Below are 16167 nucleotides of genomic sequence, written 5' to 3'. Positions count from 1 at the left end.
AAAAACAATTTTCAGGTGCTGGTGATATGCCTTCGCCAGGGCAATAGCTTGGAGGGACTTTGGGAGCAAGGGCTTTTTTATTTTGTTATATTCTTTTGTATAGCCAAGGGCTTAAATTGTATTGAGCTAGGCTCACTTTTGTGTAACCAAGCAATGACTTGGAAAGATGTAAGCCGATAGGGCATATAACTATATGTTTAATTTTAATTCTCTTAACATTGCAACACATACTATAGATTTAGAATGAACATTTGTGAATGTATATCGCATGTGTTGATTTTTGTAAACGAACACTGATGAATGAAAGTATCTTATTTCTATTATTCTTCTGCTTATGAGTTGTGTAACACCCTAAATATTTAATTAATAATAATAATAATAATAATAATAATAATAATAATAATAATAATAATAATAATAATAATAATAATAAAAAATAAATAAATAAATAAATAAATAAATAAAACGAAATAGTTATAACTTTGGTGAATCACCTCATAGCTTTGGTAGATCATCAATTTAGAGGGTCACGTGGGGAAGGACAAGTTGACACTTGTTGGACAGGTGGCCGAACCTAGCAAGCCATATGTTGATGGTTGATACACATTCACTGCCTATAAATAGGGAAGTGATTTACTAAGCTTCAACAAAAAAACAAAGAAAAAGTATATACAGAGGTGGGGTACAAATCAATAACTAAGAGGTAGCACCAAGTAGCCAGGAGTTGGTTGGAGTAAGAAAATAAAGGTTAAGGGCCAATAGTAAGGTGAGTTATATTATACCTTGAGTTACCATAATATATTTTACGAATGTTTTGAGTTACCACAATTTGTTTTATGTAATTTATGTTTTATGGTTATGTTAATGTTTCAATTACGTGGATTATTTTCTAAATTTTATTTTCTGACAAGTAAGGCACTTAGACACGAAAGCTGCCACATCTCTCTTCATACCCCGCCACCAAAACTGGCGACCCAAATCCCGATACATCTTAGTACCTCCCGGATGCACCGCAAGGCGTGAATTATGAAACTCTCGGAGTACCTCCTCTCGACGAGACTCCGGCACAAACAGACGGTCTCGGTATCTCACACTCAGGTCGGGATACACCGTCAAACCTTTCTCAACCTTCCCACCAGAAATCTTCTCATGGAGGGATTCTACCTCAAGGTCGCCCCTCTGAGCCTCTAACACTCGAGTCATAAGTGTAGGTTGCGCAACAACAGAAAACAAGGCCGCAGCCTCAACAGATTCGCCCAGAAGCAAATCAAACTCTCCAAGTGCACCTAACATCTCCCACTCTCGGATGGCTATATTAGTTATGTCACCAACAGGTTTCCTGCCAAGGGCGTCGGCCACCACATTGGCCTTTCCCGGATGATAATGCAATTCAAAGTCATAATCCTCAATAAATTCCATCCACCTCCTCTGCCTCAAGTTCAAGTCTTTCTGTGTGAACAGATATTTCAGACTCTTATGATCCGAGAATACCTCGAACCTCTCACCGTAAAGATAATGTCTCCAAATCTTTAAGGCAAATATCACAGCTGCTAACTCTAAATCATGCGTAGGGTAATTCTTCTCGTGAACTTTTAACTGACGTGAGCCATAGGCAACCACTTTCCCCTCTTGCATCAACACACAACCAAGACCCTCTCGTGAGGCGTCACAATAGACTGCATAACCCAACCCTCTCTCCGGAATAATCAAGACTGGAGCAGTGGTCAGTCTAACTTTCAACTCCTGGAACGACTTTTCACAAGTCTCACTCCAAACAAATTTGACTCCCTTCCGAGTCAATCTAGTCAAAGGCGAAGCTAATCTGGAGAAATCTCTTACAAACCGGCGATAATACCCAGCTAATCCCAGAAAACTGCGGATCTCAAACACACTCTTAGGCTGTACCCAATCTTGCACTGCCTCTGTGTTGGATGTATCAACAGACACCCCTTCCCTAGAAACTACATGGCCTAAGAACTTCACTTCCTCTAGCCAGAACTCACACTTCCCAAACTTAGCATAAAGCTGATGGGCTCTAAGTAAATCAAGCACCACCCTCAAGTGTTCCTCGTGCTCTTCCTCTGAAGGTGAATAGATAAGGATGTCGTCCACGAAGACGACTACAAAACGATCTAGAAATTCTCGGAATATCCGGTTCATCAAATCCATAAATACTGCTGGTGCATTGGTGAGCCCAAATGGCATCACCAAAAACTCATAATGGCCATACCGCGTACGGAATGCCGTCTTTGGAATATCCTCCTCCCTGACTCTCAACTGGTGATAACCTGATCTCAAGTCTATCTTCGAGAAACAACGGGAACCTTTCAACTGATCGAACAAATCATCTATACAAGGCATAGGGTACTTATTCTTAACCGTAGCCCGATTCAATTTCCGGTAATCTATACAAAGTCTCAAAGCACCACCTTTCTTTTTAACAAAGAGGGCCGGTGCTCCCCAAGGCGAAACACTAGGACGTATAAAGCCTTTATCTAGCAACTCCTGGAGTTGGATCTTCAACTCAACTAACTCAGCTGGGGCAAAACGATAAGGTGCCATAGAAATCGGCGCCGTGCCGGGCACTAAGTCAATAGAGAATTCAATCTCTCGATGCGGTGGCAACCCAACAAGATCCTCGGGAAAAACGTCCGAGTACTCACACACCACCCTTGGCAACACCATCTGAGTCTCACCGTCCTCACTAATCGAAAGGTTAGCAAGTAGACCACTAAGCTCACTCCGTCCTCGCGGAACATACCCCGGTGGCAAAACACTACCAACACGGTCCCCCAGAAAATGAAAACACTCACCATTCACGGTACAACAAGTGTCTCTCTGGCGGTAGCAATCAATAACTGCCCGGTATGACGATAACCAGTCCATACCCAAAATAACATCGAAACCTCTCATAGGCATAACTACAAAGGAAAATGGGATTCTATGGTAATCAACCTCTATATCACAACCCCTAACACCGTGTTTCAAAATCAGTTCACCCCCAAGAGGCGACACTACACAAATAGGAGATGCTAACTGTGCTAACTCCAACTCCAAAACAGATGCAAATGCAGCAGACACAAAGGAATGAGATGCACCCGTATCAATCAAAACATTAGCAACCGAGTTGCAAAACAAGAAAGTACCTCTCACAACAGATGGAGCCGGTACAAGATCCTGCGCGGTAACAGCATACACGCGCCCAGATGACCTCTGATCAACCTGCTCACCCCTAGGAGTATAAGATTGCTGCACCGACTGAGACGATGAAGCCCCCTGATTGGCCCTCGAGCCCTGACCCGACTGAGCTGGCTGTTGACCCTGAATCTGCCTCAAACCAGATGCACCAGGTGTGCCACCCAACTGCGGGCAATACCTTTTCATATGCCCTGGCTGACCACACTGATAACACGAGAGTGGCTGACCTCTACCCTGACTCTGGCTCTGAGATCGAGCCGAAGATGATGCTGCTCTCTGCACTCCTCCCCTCTGACGACAAACTGGAGACTTGTGGCCCAGCTGGCCACACTTGAAGCAGGTAATGTCTCCTTGACTGCCTTTCCCCGAACTAGCACTCGGCACAGGAAAAGTCGATCTAGAAAAGCTACTTTGAGACTGTTGGGGATTAAAACCCTTCTGTCTCCTACCATCACTCTGACCATCCTGACTCCTCTTGGAGCCCTTCTGTCCTTCCTCCTCCTCCTGCATCATGATTTCCATGTGGGCTGTAGCATCAACCAAACGCCCATAATCCCGAATCATAGTTCCCCCAACTCTCAGCTTGAGGCCACGCCTCAACTTCCTCTCAAACTCAATACAACGGCGTTCCTCAGACGCCACCAATTCAGGTGCAAACCTGGACAAACTAGTAAATGCAGCCTCAAACTCGGCCACTGAAGAACTCGACTGCTTAAGCTGGCAGAACTGGTCTCTCAGCTTCTCCCTAACTGCTGGAGATAAGAACTTCTCCTGGAAAGCATTCACAAAAGCCTCCCATGTACCTCCTATACGCCCCTTAGTGAACTTCCACCACTGACCCGCATCCCCCTTCAACTGGAATGATGCCAAGGTCACCTTCAACGCCTCGTCTTCGATGCCAAGCATCTCAAACGTCTTCGTTGTCTGTTCGAGCCATTCATCTGCCTTAAGCGGCTCTTTAGGATCACCCACAAATTCATCCGGATTAGACCGGAAGAACTCCCTCTTCAGAAAGGAAGGTCCTGCATCCGTAACAACAACCTGGGCTTGATTCTCAGCCCTAAGAATGCCTACTGACTCCCTGAATGCCCCTGCTATCTCTCGGGCTAAAGCGTTCATAGCCTGCTGGCCTACTGGCTCGGCCACATTGGCCTGGCCAATTCCCTCATGAACTGCCGGAATCTCCTCTGGCACCGGTACCTCCTGCCTACCCGGCCTACCACGTCTACCGCGTCCTCGTCCTCGTCCTCGTCCTGACATCCTAATAAAGGAAACAAACAAAGACGTTAGCACATTAATAAATGTGCCGAAACTAAACACTCGCGTCCTAATGCATTGGACAAAAATAATTCATTCCACGTAAGCACATAATCACATAAGCACCTACGAATTTCATTCCTGGATAATAATAGTCCCGAAGCGTTACTATAGTTCCGGTTGGAAACAGCATTGATCAAGTGCCTTTCCAACAAGACTACTAGAAACTCAAGGGCCCAATTAACATCCTAGAAACTACGTTCCATACCCACATAATCACATAAACATGCTATCATATAAGCACATAACAGTACATCTAAGTCTCTATCAAGCGAGACGAACCCATTGTGATACTAATCACCTCCCACGTACCCAAAGTATTCGAACCCGGTACGCTCTGATACCAATTTGTAACGCCCTCAAAATAAACCCATTACATACATAACTTTAATCAAGAAAACCAACCATTGTACCATACATCAGAGTGTTCTTATTGAAAGACATCACATGCGACATCAAAATAAATGCCCTAAGGGCTTACATCTTTCCAAGCTAGCACTTGGATACAAAAAAGATGAGTACTAACTCATTTACAAGTTAAGCCCCAGGCTTGAATAGTTACATGTAATCTCAAAATAACAAAATAAAACAAATAACTAAAGATAAATCTTCAAAATTCCAAGCTAAGTCCTTGGAGGTAGCTTATCACCTGAACCTGAAAATGATGTTCCCATAAAGGGTGAGCCACAGCCCAGTAGAAATATACTAAACCAATTATAAGCAATGAATAAAGCTAAGGAATTCAATAGATGGTTAACCAATATAATTAATTACATCATTATACAGTTTCATGACACTAATGTCTAAGACATGTTTTACTTTCCAACATTATCAATATGGCACAGAACCTGGCCAATCTTACAACAGTGAACCATACATAATATATTCACATTCATCCAGTGTCAACAAACAGATGAGACTCAGGCTCAAATCAAACACTTCATACTTCCAGTTTGATACACATTTTAGTGCTGTATCAATAAAACACTTCAATATAAATAAGCACACACAAAAGTGTGGCTAATGGAGTCCATCCCCTATCTCCTCCCAAACAAAATCCGGTTTAGAGGTCCATCCCCTATCTTCCCCTAAACCGTGGAGTACATCCCCTATCTCCTCCCACACAAAACAATGTATGCAAACACATAACATATACAACACACAATCAATACACATAATGCCTGTATTAATTCAGCAGCCAAAATTAATGTCTTAATCAATGATTAGTTTCAGTTATCCCTAATCCACATGCAGTGTCTACAACAATCACGGCTAACCTCCACCGATAGCCCAAAACAGTTATTTATAAACTGAAAATAAATACATCAACTAATATAATTCCAACAATTTCATAGGTGAGTAACTAAACAAATCAACTACACCATTTAATTAATAAACTCCTCAATTTCATGAATTTAACCCAATTCCCCAATTTCCTTAAATTAATTATACCAATTAATTTATTAATACAACTAGGGTTTTTCCCAAAATTACCAAAGTATTGCCAACATATCAAAATACCCAAAACTTAGAACAAAACTTATAAATTGGAGTAGGAAATCCCTACCTCGAAGAAAATAACCCGAATGGAGAAGACGGAGATGAAGACCAAAGACCAACGTGCTCCAAATCCCAAGTTTCTCAGATTAAAACGAAGCCCTCAATCCACTCTAACTTTTTAATAAAGGGCCAAGGTTAGATACTCACTCTAGGTAGATCAATTCTTAGAGAGAAGACAAGTTTAGAGAGAGAAAGAGAAAGAAACCCTCAAGAGGCGGTTTTTAAAAAGTTAAGAAGAAAAAGTAGGTCAAAAAGTGATCCAAAAAGTGAAATCACGGACTGATGTATTCGACTCCCCGCTCGAGCGTAGAAAGCCCCGCTCGAGCGTCAGACACAGACTCACGCTCGAGCGTGAAAATATCCGCTCGAGCGTCGATTGCACACTTCCAGAAGTTTTGCAGGCGCTGGCACCCGCTCGAGCATCAAACTCTCCGCTCGAGCGTAGGAACAAAACAAGGGATCACGCTCGAGCGTAAAAACTACCGCTCGAGCGGACGAACTGCAGGGTAAAATATTGGGAGATGGAAAATCACGCTCGAGCGTCAAAAATCCCGCTCGAGCGGAGAAGCATCAACAAAGGGCCCGCTCGAGCGTTAATACTTCGGCTCGAGCGTAAAGGCCAAAATCTGGGCATCACCTATTGGCATCTAAACTCAACCAACCTGTAACAGACCCGCCCGACACACCTTATACTTCAAATACAAAGAGATTAAAGGACAACAACAACCAATAAATAATGACAGGATCCACGGAACCTAAGTCCGGATATACTAATCTAAAGAGAAAAGACCGGGGTCGCTATAGTGGATATAACAATTACTATACTTAGAAAAACATAAGATTCATTATAATTAGTTTTTGAATATGACTGGTCATGTATGTGTACTTGTCATTTGTTGTAAGTGGTGTAAGAATTATTATTTTTATTATTGAAATTCACTTAAAAATATATTATTATTATTTTTTAATTATATTTTATTTACTATCTAAGTCATATTATATATTAAACTAATAAAAGTAAATAAAGACACTATGTACTTAAAAGAATATTAAAAAAATTAAGGATAAATTACACTGACACCTCCTAAAAATTTGGTTCAATTACATTATATCCCTTGACGTTTTTAAAATTACATTATCACTACTATGGTAATAGTCTCATTTTACAAATCTCCCTTCTTATATAAAAGACAACAACTCCTAGTAGAAAAATAGAGGAAATTACATTGAAAAAAAAAAGTAAAGCAAAAGAAAGGAAAAAAAAGAACATAGTAAGTAAAGCAAGTAAGAAAAGAAACAGTGCATAAATTCAATGTTTTGATTCCTTCTAAATACTTACAATGACATAAGGGTTAGTGTAATTTTCCAAACGTTAGGGAGCGATATGTATTAAATCCAAATCTCAGGGGATGTAAGTGCAATTTATCCAAAGATTAAATTTGGTACTTTCATATTTTTTAGTTTTTGTTTTTATAAAATTTCTTTTGTGATAGATTGCATCATGGTTGAAAAAGAGAAAAATAATACAAGTTAAAAAAAATTATAAAGTTTGAAAATTAACATGAAATCTTATGGTAGGTATGTGAAACATCAATTATTATATAATATATATTTTTAAAAAGAAAAATTATATGAATCTCAAATAATTTATCAAATTTTTTACTAAACTTTTTTTATGAGTGTGATATCCACACAAATTCATATATGTATAGGTATCACACCTATGTAAGAAATTTAATAGAAAATTTGATAGATTATTTAGGATTTCTAACGCAACTCATTTAAAAATTTAAATTTATTTGTTTTAGAGGTAAAATTAAGGAGCTAATTATAAAAAAAAATAAAATGCTGAGTTAGGAAAGAAGAGCCGTCCACTTTGGTGGAGAAGGTGGAGGGAGTGGAGAATAAAAAGAGGAAAAAAAAGGAAAGTCAAAGGGAAGATCTCAAGGCCACATAGAACTTGTGGCTGAGAATTAATTTTTCTCTCTGCTGACTTGGCGTACCCAACTGGTTAAACGGATCAAAAGCGTTCTCGATTCTACGAAGACGACGACGACGACGAAAGCCCAAGACACCCAACTCTCATACCATACCACACCCCTGTCCAGATCTCTTCTCACTCTTCCCTATCCCAACAAAACAAAACCAAACCAAACCACCGAATTAATCTCTCTCTCTCTTTCGTACTTTTTCACTGTTTATAACTTTTTTAACCCAAAAATATCGGAAGCAAAAGAGCCCACAATTAAGCTCTCCGGCCCTATTTATACGCTTTTCCTTGACATCAATAGAATATAAGTGGCCAAATAAAGTGAAGACATGTGTCTTAAGAATCACATGGAATATTCTACCTTAGACAACTAGGCTGAAGGTTTCACGTGTCTCTCTGCATGTACTATGTACTATTTGTTTGGTACAGATGCCTCAGCAAGTACACTTGCGACGGGAGCAACTTGTCTTCTCAGCTTGAACCTCAGCAAGTGCACTTGTGGTGGTAAGGTTTGTCACTGCACTTGCCTTCTCAGTTCAGTTTAGGCAAGACATGTATTCTCAACACTCCATAGCCTATTATTAGTTATGTTTCGTGTTCACCTCAGCGAAGCCTCTACCCTTAGACACTTAATCACAAACTCCCCAACTTCCCAGGGCAAAGGCCACAGCTATCAATCATATTGTGCCTTAGTACCAAGTCCGAGGGGGCTTCCTTGGTCCTTCCTGTGCAACCAAGGCAAGTCCATGACCTCGATAAATGGAAAAAGAGTCCCTTACTCTCGAGCTGCCCTACTTTAATTTTCGTGGGGTTACTGCTGTATATTGGTATTTTTGGGCCTGCTATCAGATCCAACCAGTAAGCTTTGGACCCTACTATCAGCTCCAAGTTAATGAGCTTCGGGGCCAGTTATCAGCGTCGAGCTAATGATGACTTTAGGGGCCTTCTATTAACACTAGGCTAGTAATGCCTTGGGGCTTGCTATTGGTCCCAAGCATTAGCCTCTATTTGTAGAGGGGAAGTTTGTCTCAAAGGCTGCTATCACCTTGGTGGAGTCTTCCCTCTGCAAGTTAGTTGCGGCAGCAGCTGTTTCCTATGGCAAGTTTAAATGGTGGCGCCGACAAAGTACCTCAGCAACTCGACCGTTGCAAGTGTTGCCTTTGCAACTTAGTTGTTCCGGTTTTCTCTTTCCCTTAGCAACTTCAAATGGCGGCGTTGACAATACTAGGAATGGACTTGACCATTGCAAGTGTTGCCTCTTTAACTTGACTTACACATTTTTCTTCATGGAGTTTGTTCAGACTCTTGGCGGGTTCGATTTGCTTCGGCCCACTACAGATCCACTTTCCTTGGGGTTTGGCCCATTCTCCTTTAATCATTCATGGTCGCCTAACAGGGGCGACCTCTGCACTTAGGTCTATACATAATTTTGACCTTAACTTCTGACCCCCTACAATTGTATTGCCTAACAATAAACCGAATAAGCCCCAATTAGTTCCACCTGTTGAAAATGGTCCTGAAATCAAAACCCAATCGCAAAAGATTGTTTTGAAGCCTCAAATGGTTTTATCAAATTGAATGCCATTAAGGATAACCAAAAGGAATATACATCTTTGTCAGTATCATTACATACTCGTGGTTAGACGTCAGAGACTGGAATTAGGCCATTGAAGCTTATTTATGATCATGACATAAGGCTCGTTCAAATCCCTGTGACTTGCAATTTTAAAGTGTTGAGGGAGATTGTAAAAACCCTTTCCATCTTCAAAGTCAGTTTTGATTAAATTAAATATAAGGATAATGATGGTGATTCGGTGACTATAACGTGTTCCAGTGAACTCAGATTGGCAGAGTCATGTGTTGATAGCGTCATTCCAAACAACCCGGAAACAGACAAGACTAACTCAATTGGAATGTTGAGGTTGTATATTGTTGAGGTGAGTCCTGAGTAAGAACCCATATTTTGGAAGAGGAGGATGAGAGACCTCTTAAGAGTGAGGCGATCAAAAGAGATGAGATTGGCTCACAATCTTCTCTGGGTGAGTCTGTTGTTGAAATTGTGGATGTTGAGATTGATAATCGAGAAAAAGAAGCTCCAAATCCAAAGGAAAAAAACTAGAGCTTCAGAAGATCCCGAGTGCAAAGAAGTGGAGATGGATGAATGGTTATTTGAATTTGCTCAGTTACTCCAGACCCACGTTGGTATTGACCCAAATGTGCATATTGACCTTCACGAGCTTGGGATAGAGAAGTGTTACTTGAAGAGATAGTAACGACTGAAGAGGCTCAAAGCCTTTTTGATAAGGCTGTCTTAAAATTCCAAGAAGTTGTTGCACTTGCTTTCCTTAATTAAGGAAATGTTCATATGTGTGCTGCGAGGAACCATATTCCAATTAATGACTTAGGGCAAAAGAGGTGGTTGCAACACAATTCCAAATAGTTTACGGCTGGGTGAGGAAAAAATACTTTCTGGCAAGAGAGAAATACTAGGATGCACTCTTGATTAAACCAGATTTTTGAGGGGTTACTTGCATTGGGACAACAACAATTTGAAATGGCAAAACTACATTGGTCTTGTATACTTTCTAAGAAAGAAGATATTTCAAAATGGGATCCTATTGAAATTATTGAACTTTTTGATAGTGCAGAGGAGAAAATGAAAGTCACAACTGTGATGTAGGAGAAATTGGAAGAGCAGAGAGCTAAAAGTTCCAAGTGCGAGGGTTGAATAGGTGGACAAAGAATCTAGATGATGTTGTTGAGTGATGTAAGCTTGCCGGTTCTTCTGAAACTGACATTTCCATAGTTTTTAAGAACCATGCTCCAATGGTGATGTTATTGAAGGAGACGCGAAGAAGGTGTTAGAACAATCTTCTGTGTATATAAAATAAATTGAAACAAAGTCAAACAAATAAATAAATAACGTACCGAATTTATTTATCGAACCGAATTAAAAATTAAAAGACCAAGTCGAGTGTGTGACACTCTGTCCTTAAGACAGATTCGCCCCGCTACGGTGCTTACGGTTGAGCGACATCTATCTCCTAGGATACAATGATCTTCACAAATTTGTAGTAGCACTCCAAACAAATTTGTCCGGCGAACCAAACCTGTGTTCTAACTCTCTGAATTTTATTCTAAAACTAATATGAAGAATAATGCACCAAAGATAAAAGTTTGGACAGCAAAAGAATATTTTTCAGACTGATTTTCGGTTGCCAAGACTGTTGGAAATGGTTTGAATTTATAGGCAAAAAATCTGACCCCGAATAGGTGCTAATTTGAAGTGAATAGGTGGGAATTCAAACTGGACAGATTCTGTTTGAAATTCAAACCGATCTGTTTGTAACTGCTGCACTGTTTCGGACAGATTTGAACCTATAACTAATAGATACAGTTACTGATTCGAATTTGTAACTGTCTGGGCAGTTTATGAAATTGAATCTGTCCAACAGATTGAAAACTTGTTTGAATTTGGGACTAGAAATGGACAGAAATCTAGAATTCAAATTTTGAATTAATTTCCCGCAATAATTTTTGAAAAAAATTCAAATGAATTTTGTCCAAAAAATTAATACAAGAATTGACCTAACCCACAACCCATACCCGGCACGGCTCGGCTCGGCTGGTCGGACGGACGGCGGCGGCGGCGGCGCGCACACGTGTGTGGTGGTTTGGGTTAAGGTTCACTTTGTCCATAACTTCTCCCTTCTACAAACTTGGGGTACCCCTTGGGGCCTAACCCAAGGTTGTACACCTAGAGCTTATATATTCACAAAAGCTCTCTTCAAGTTTCAATATCGGACAATCCATATAAGGAAACCCACATTTAATTCTTGAGTTTGTTCAATTCCACGAACCCAAAAGCGACGTCAAGTTCCCATTCACTCATAAATGGTTTTGACGAACCGTTTTCACCGTGTGACTTGCCACGCGGCAAGGAACACGTTGCCTTTTCGGACCCACCCCAAAAGACGTTTGGGGCCCACTTAATTTTGGGCTCAATGATGGCCCAAAATAAGCCTATATTACACCATTTTTTCCAACAATCCCCCACATGAATGGAATTTGGTGTAGAGAAAATGCAACAACATGATCTAAATACAGAGAGTACAGAAATTGGAAATATTCTGCAAAGAATAGGTAGCTTTTGATTTTGAACCTTCCCTTGTGAGACACTATCGGATTTACTAGCGAAACAATGAACATGATGTCTTGAACTGTTCAGCCATTTGTGTAAACCAAGACAATAGAACTCACATAGTATATCCCCAAGCACAGTTTGGTTCTCATTATTGTGTTCATTTTGGCCTTGAACAACCTGGTCTTTCATAAGTGCTCTAGAAAATTGTAGCCCTTCACAAATCTCATAGAACCGGCCCAGTTCACACTCACATAGGTGATTCTTATGAAAAGTATCCTGCCATACTCCTCTAGGTTTACCTAGATATAAGAACCATTAAAATTTTACTTAACCTAAAACGCTGCAAACATCACTATTTCATCATAGAAATGGGTAGGAGTTTAACTCCCCAGTGATCCTTCTAAGTCAATCACAACTCGGTTGTACCTTTGAACCTAGATCTTGGGATCTCCAGTAAACTAGGTTGGGTTGCCGTTGTGGTAACTCTTATTTAATAGGCTTAAATCTCATTCCCCTCAATGAGTTTTCAACTAGCTCTCTTGCTAACCCTTTGGTTAGTGGATCCGCTATATTGTCTTTAGACTTCACATATTCAATGGAAATAATTCCATTAGAGAGTAGTTGTCTCACGGTATTATGTCGACGACGAATGTGTCGTGGCTTACCGTTATACATATGACTCTGTGCTTTACCAATTGCTGATTAACTATCACAATATATGCATATAGCAGGCACCGGTTTTGGCCATATTAGAATATCTTCAAGGAAGTGGTGAAGCCATTCTGCTTCTTCCCCAGCTTTGTCTAAAGCTATGAATTCTGATTCCATAGTAGACCTAGCAATGCAAGTGTGTGTGGAAGATTTCTAAGATATAGTCGCACCACCAAGAGTAAAAACATACCCATTAGTAGATTTTGAGTCTTTAGTATCCGATATCCAATTTGCATCATAGTAACCTTCAAGTACTATTGGATATCTAGTATAATTAAGCCCAATTTTACGAGTAAATCAGAGATATCTAAGAATGCTTATAATAGCTTTCTAGTGTTCTACTCCCGGATTACTCGTATATCTGCTTAATTTACTTACTACATAAGCTATATCTGGGCGAGTGCAGTTCATCAAGTACATTAAGCTTCCAATAATTTGGGCATACTCTAATTGAGAAATACTTTCTTGTACATTCTTAGATAGAAACAAATTAACATTTATAGGTGTTCTAGTAAGATGATCATCATCTTTGCTGAATTTGTCAAGTATTTTCTCAATGTAATGAGATTGTGACAAAGCATAACCTTCTGATGTTTTGGTAATTTTCATACCAAGAATTACATCAGCAATGCCCATGTCTTTCATGTCAAAATGTTTATTCAACATTTTCTTAGTAGTTTTAATCATATCATTATTACTACCTATGATGAGCATATCATCTACATAAAGACATACAATGACATAACATTTTTCTGTATTTTTAATATAAACACATTTGTCACACTCATTAATTTTAAATTCATTTGACATCATTGCCTTGTCAAATTTCTTATGCCATTGCTTTGGCGCCTTTTTTTAAACCATATAATGATTTAACCAATTTACACACTTTCTTTTCTTTTCCTAGAACAGAAAAACCTTCTGGTTATTGCATGTAAATTTCTTCATTTAACTCCCCATTTAAGAAAGCGGTTTTTACATCCATTTGATGAATTTCTAGATTGTATAGAGATACAATGGCAATTAGCATTATAATGGATGTTATTTTAATAACCGGTGAGAATGTGTCAAAGCAATCAAGACCTTTTTTTTTGTCTAAAACCTTTGACCACAAGTCTTGCATTGTATTTGTCAATTGATCCATCCGCTTTCATTTTCCTTTTGAAAATCCACTTATATCCAAGAGGTTTACAACCTGGTCGTAAGTCCACTAATTTCCAAGTGTAATTTTGCAATATGGATTCAGCTTCACTATTGACAGCTTCTTTTCATAAAGGAGTCTTAGGACTGGACATAGCCTCTTTAAAAGTTAAAGGCTCATTTTCTAACAAATATGTTAGAAAATCTGGACCACAAGATTTTGAGGTTCTAGCACGTTTACTACGCCTAGGTTTCTCTTCCTCATTTTGATCTAACTCTTGCTCTTGATCATGTTCTTGATCCTGACTAGTAATAGCATCATGAGATCTTTTATTGTTATTAGTCTCTTGGCCAGTCTTATTTGGAAATACATGTTCAAAGAAAGATGCAATCCGAGATTCAATAATAGTATTTACATGCATTTCGGAATGTTCTGATTTATGAATCAAAAACCGATATGCACTACTATTCTTGGCATAACCAATGAAAATGCAATCAATGGTCTTAGGACCTATCTTAGTCTTTTTAAGACTAGGAATAGCCACTTTAGCCAAACACCCCCACACTTTTAAGTATTTGTAGAATGGTACTCTTCCATGCCACATTTCATAAGGTGTTTGATTCACTTTCTTTCGGGGTACTTTATTAAGTATATAATTAGTAGAAAGTATTGCTTCCCCCCACAAGTTCTGAGGTAATCCGGAACTTATTAACATGCCATTCATCATTTCTTTTAAAGTCCTATTTTTCCTTTCAGCAATTCCATTTTGCTGAGGTGAGTAAGGGGCGGTGGTTTGATGAATTATTCCATGCTCTTTACAAAACTCACCAAAAGGTAATTCATATTTACCACCTCTATCACTTCTTAGTTTTTTTATTTTCTTACCAAGTTGATTTTCAACTTCATTCTTATATTGAATGAAAGTTTCCAAAGCTTCATCCTTAGTTCGAATTAAATAAACATAACTATATCTAGTATAGTTATCTATAAAAGTGATAAAATATTTTTTTCCCACCTCTAGTTTGAATTGATTTAAAATTACAAATGTTACTATGAATTAATTCAAGTGGTTCCGTACTTCTTTCAATTGAATGAAAAGGAGTTTTAGATAATTTTGCCTTAACGCAAATTTCACATTTATGATTTGAATCAATGTCAAATTTAGGTAAACATTCCATATTAATTAATCTACGCAAAGATCCATAATTAACATGTCCTAGTCTACCATGCCATAAATTTGAAGACTCAAGCAAGTAAGAAGAAGATATATTTTTATTAATAACTGAGGGTACAACGGTCATTACATTCATCTTGAAAAGGCCATCAGACATGTAACCTTTTCCTACATACATCCCATTCTTAGTAACTACAAATTTATCACTCTCAAACACTAGCCTAAACCCATTCTTACTCAACAAAGATCTGGAAACAAGATTCTTACGATTGTCCGGTATATGCAACACATTATTGAGAGTGAGTTCCTTTCCTGATGTCATCTTAAGTACAATCTTTCCTTGTCCTTCAACTTTGGAAGTTGAGGAGTTGCCCATAAAAAGTTGTTCACCGTTGTCTACTGTAGAATAAGATGTGAACATCTTTTTGTCGACACAGATATGGCAAGTAGCACCAGTGTCCACCCACCATTCTTTCGGATTTCTAACAAGATTTGCCTCGGAAACAACTGTAGAAAGATTGATGTCATCTACACCATTGGAAATATTGTCTACTTCGGTCATATGGGCTTGAGCAGGCTTCTTGCTTGTTCTTCTTTTACTTTTGCCTTTGCTACAGCAATCTTTGGCCCGATGTCCCTCTTTGTCACAGATGTAACATTTTCCATTAAACTTGTACTTTTTATTTTCTCCCCCTTTAGAGCCTTGTGATGAACTTTTTCCAGAAGACTTTCGTTTCTTGGTTTTTGAAGCATGTTCCGCCACATTTGCCTTAGACTCCATAGGATGGTTACCAACCTGCTTTTCAGAATTGTGGTTGTCCTCCTCAATCCTCAAACACACAATTAATTCTTCCAAAGACATCTCTTTGCGCTTATATTTGAGGTAGTTCTTGAATTCCTTCTAACCTTGTGGTAATTTCTTAATTAAGGCT

The 16167-nt window shown here is 39.1% G+C and overlaps 1 pseudogene; it reads left to right on the top strand.

The window, feature by feature from the left end:
* LOC114264420 (protein CLMP1 pseudogene) overlaps positions 1-10793 on the top strand; it is a 56889-nt pseudogene extending 46096 nt beyond the window's left edge.
* The last annotated feature ends 5374 nt before the right edge of the window (positions 10794-16167 follow it).

Source organism: Camellia sinensis, chromosome 9, assembly GCF_055761805.1.
Source record: "Camellia sinensis isolate YWXY chromosome 9, ASM5576180v1, whole genome shotgun sequence".
Lineage (NCBI taxonomy): Eukaryota > Viridiplantae > Streptophyta > Magnoliopsida > Ericales > Theaceae > Camellia > Camellia sinensis.
The sequence above is the reverse complement of the archived record's forward strand: the minus strand, read 5'-3'. Positions and strand labels throughout refer to the sequence as shown.